This window comes from Protopterus annectens, chromosome 8.part0, assembly GCF_019279795.1.
Source record: "Protopterus annectens isolate FY-2018-M chromosome 8.part0, PAN1.0, whole genome shotgun sequence".
NCBI lineage: Eukaryota > Metazoa > Chordata > Ceratodontiformes > Protopteridae > Protopterus > Protopterus annectens.
This window is the reverse complement of record NC_056741.1, coordinates 705,934,403-705,938,702: the sequence shown is the minus strand read 5'-3', so window position 1 is coordinate 705,938,702 and position 4,300 is coordinate 705,934,403. Positions and strand designations below refer to the sequence as shown.

The 4,300-nt window shown below is 38.7% G+C and overlaps 1 long non-coding RNA gene across 1 annotated transcript in view; it reads right to left on the bottom strand.

Moving 5' to 3' along the window:
• Nucleotides 1–201: 201 nt before the first annotated feature.
• LOC122808987 overlaps nt 202–4,300 on the bottom strand; it is a 340,711-nt gene continuing 336,612 nt past the window's right edge. Inside the window, exon 3 of the long non-coding RNA XR_006365851.1 lies at nt 202–324. This is a non-coding gene — a long non-coding RNA (uncharacterized LOC122808987). The remainder of the gene's footprint in view (nt 325–4,300) is intronic.

Genomic DNA, 4,300 nt, shown 5'->3' with positions numbered 1-4,300 from the left:
AATGATATTATACATATGCTTAAAAAAGAATTACCACATTTACACTATGTGAAGACCTGAACATCTTGATTAAATATCAAATCTCCAAATGAAGAAATTAAAACAAATAATGTATTAAACATAACATTCCCTCATGAATGGTATACTAGTATTAAAATAAATCAGAGAGATTGGAATTAGGAAAACGTAACGTGCCTCACTCTCCTTATTGTCAGCTTGCTCAGGACAATCAATCATGTCCAAATAAGAAACATCCTGCTGACTCAGACCCAGTGTACGTGGAGATGGAAAAGGAATAAGGTGCAAATAATTTCCCTTGAGAACCTGTAACAGAAACATAGAAAATTAACCCAGTAACAGAAAAAGAGTAACTGGTGAATTCCACTCAAGTGCAATATTGCTCTCTTATTTGAGTAAATAAAAATGCAGACAAAAATTAAAGCATTTGTCTTGGGGAGCATTAGAAAATATTTTGTGAAAAAAACAATTAAAATACTGAATGAATTTTACTTGCACTGATCTGAGCAAACCTAGAGTGCAGGCACAGGTCAGTTAAAAGACTTAAAAATCTTAGCACTCAGAACAGAATATAAATGGTCACTTGCAATATATGTCTTTCTATAGAAAACCTAGTCTGAAACTATAAATATGGCTTTGTTTTCTACAGAATGATTCCATCTTTTACCAAGCATAAAATAAGCTAAAGGAATAATCTAATTCAAAAAAGTTTACAAATAGTTACTGGGTGAGATTTGTGGCAAAATCTGTTGTGTAACGTGCAAAAAGAACAATTTTGTACGCAATGTACCTGAAGTAATATTTGGCTGATGAATGATAGCTGTAATCATACTTCCATCTAAAAGTAATCACCCTTCTGTTGGGGAAAGAGTAGTGAAGAAACAGCAATTTGTTAAAAAGAGGAATGGAAATGAAACTGGAATCGTTCTGAAGGAAGGTTTGTTACCTAAAAAATTCCTGTAAAAGTTGCTTGCAGTTATTAACAGATTCTGTTTTTCATTTAAAGTAGGTCAGCTAACTCATAATGTCACTTTCATTATAGTATTTAATGTAAATGAGGTTCAGAATATTTATTCATTTTACAAAATACTGAAGTTACTGAAAATCTCTCATAAATTACAGAGAATAATTAAAAATAAGATTAATAAAACAAATACAAGTCATAGAGTAATAGTAAAAATAACACAAAATGCCACTTGCCTATCTGCATCAAAATACCACAAATAGAAAATTAATTTGATGCAGGAGAATCATGACTAAAAATCTACTCCTTTCATGGAGGAAACGGAAAAAGGATGCAACACTTATTTTTCACATATGTACTTATATTCACAAAAGAAAGTCTAACTGAAACAGTAACTGGTGAATCGAATCTATTTATGTATATTATCATCTTCAACCCCTTTTTTCCCATTTATTACATGGGGTTGGGGTGTCATGTCAACAGTTACCATCTCTCTCAATTCAGTGCCACTCTCCTACCTTCTTCAACACTCATGCCTGACTGTCACAGGTCTTCTCTCACACAATCCAGCTACCTCTTTGCTGGACACCATCATTTTCTCTTCCCGTCTTTCTGCTTGTCCCAAATCTTCTTTACCCGATTGCCTTCTGCTCTTCTGCATGTGCCCAAACCACTGTAAGCTGTTCTTTTTGAGCTTTTCTACAATTTGGAGCTACTTTGGCTTCTGCTCTTATTTCCTCATATGTTTGTCTGCCCCACAGAGTGCATCATTCATCTCCATCACCTCCAGCTTCATCAGCTGCTCTGCATTTACTGCCCAGACTGCTGTACCATAAGTAGAAATGGTCACACCACTGCTTTGCACACCTTACCTTTCAGCTGCTTTGGCATTTTTCTGTCATGCACTACACCTGACACTCTGTGGCTGTTGCCCTGCTGATTCTGGCATTGACCTCCTCATTCAGGCTTCATTTCTCCCCAACTACCCCTACCAGATACTTGAAGCTGCTAACTTCTTCCTCCATTTCCCCTCTAACTCATTTCTCTTCTGATTTCCCTCATTTGCTGCCATTACAACTTTGTCTGGACTCCGTTTCATCTCATGTGCCTTCAGTTTTGCATTCCATTCTCCTGTTTTTTGCTGAAGTTCTTGCTCAGTCTGCCTACAATACCACATCATCAGCAAACAGCAACTTTGTTGATCTGCCCTCTCTAACCTGTTTGCTAATGTAGTCCATCACCAGAACGAACAACAGTGGGTTCAGAGATGAACACTGATGCACACACACTCCAATGGGGCCCTCCTCTGTGAGACTAAACTCTGTCATTGGGTCCTTGTACATAGCTTACACTAATTCTACCATTGTTTCTGGGACTTTGAACTACTGAACGACTGCCAAATCAGCTTTCTTGGCACCTTGTTGTATAGTTTCTCCAAGTCTAGGAATGCACATTTAGACTCTTACCTCATTTCTAGCTTCTTCTCAAGTATCTATCTCAATGCAAACATTGGGTCAGTTGTGCTGCATCCTGATCAGAATCAGGATTTATCCTCTCCAGTCTTACTTTCTACTACTCTGTGTATTCATTTATCAATCACCCTCTTCAGAACTTTCATGCAATGTGACAGGAGTCTGATACCTCTGTACTACCCACAGTTGTGAATGTCCCCTATGTTCTTGAACAATAGTATGTTTATTCTCCAGTCATCTGGGACATGCCTTTCTCTCCATACTGCTATAAATACCTTCAGTAGCTATTTCTCCCCTATCTCACACAATGTCTTTATCATATCTGCTGTGACTTCATCTGAGTCTGCTGCTTTCCCTGACCTCATTTTGGTGCTGTTCTTATTTCTCTTATCTCATAATAAGCTGTGCCTGAGGCAGAACAGCTTCTGTAGGGTTTTTTTCATTCAGAAGTTGCTGGAAGTACTCCTTCCATCTGCTTTTGATGTCCTGTGGAGTGGTGAGCAGTTGCTGGCATCCCTTATGAAGAGTATCTTCTTTATCTTTCTGTCTTTGCCTTGCAACCTGAAAGTTTCTTTGTGCCATCTCCTGAGTCACTTTCCAGAAGCTGGTAAAATGCCTCTGATGCCTTGTCCTTTGCTATTGCAACTCCTCTTTTAGCCTGTTTGTTAGACAACAGATATTACTTCTTAGCCTCACCCATCATTTCTATCTCACTTTTTCCTGCACTTCTTCTTTCTTTTGATGACTTCTTGGACTTCTGCATTCTACCACCACCTTTCCTTATGTACTTTATTTTCATACCTGACTCAACCACATACTTGTTCTGTAGTCCTTACACATGATGTTTTGAGGTGCTGACATTCTTTTTCATCTCCACCTATTTCCTTTTCTTTCTAGGTGCTAGAGCCCTGAGTAATTCCTTGAACTCGTGTGCTTTTGTTTAGTCAATGTCCAGGTCTTCAGCCTAGTCTCTATTGACCTTAGAGCATACTCTGACCACTGCTTGTAGCTGATTGTGGCAACCAGTGCTTTATGCTATATGCTGACTGTTTCACTGGTAATGACTTTGCAATCACTGATTCTTCCCCAGTGCCCTTTCCTTATTAGGGGAAGTCTACCTGAGTTGCATGTTGGCCATTCTTGTATGCGATCTTGAGACTATATATATATATATATATATATATATATATATATGTACACATATATACAGTCCTATCTACTTGTGCTTGAAACATGTCCTCACTACCACTCCCTCATTTTGGCAAGTGCTCTAATTCCCAGAAGCTTGTTCCCAGTAACGATAACTATCCCTACCAGAACCCTGATCTTAACACTAAAACTCTCACCCAGTCCCTAACATATAAAGGCCATGCAGCTTTTTGGTGCACATGGATGGAACCTTAACTTAAAATCCCCTTCCACTCTCTAACCCTAAAGTCTCAATTTCTCCCTAAACCTGAAGTCCCCTTCCCACTCCCATTCCAGATTGCTCCCTAAACCTAAAATCTCATTTCTCCTCCCATCCATAGTCACTTCCTAAACTTAAAATCCCTGTCCCCCTCCCTAATCCTAAAGTCCCTATTCTCCCCTAAACCTAAAATCTCCACCTGCCCTCCTAACCCATAAAGTCTGCATTAAACTTCTCGTACTCCTCCTTAAATCTAACAGCACCTGCCCTGCTCCTCTTCCCCACTTACCTGTTCCACAGTGAGCATTTGCATCCATTCAAGTCTGTGGCTGCAAGTTTCAGGAATTTGAACAGCTGGGGCTTGAGTTGCTGTAAGGAATCTATATCTATATCTATATCTATATCTATATCTAAATCTATATCTATATATCTATGTCT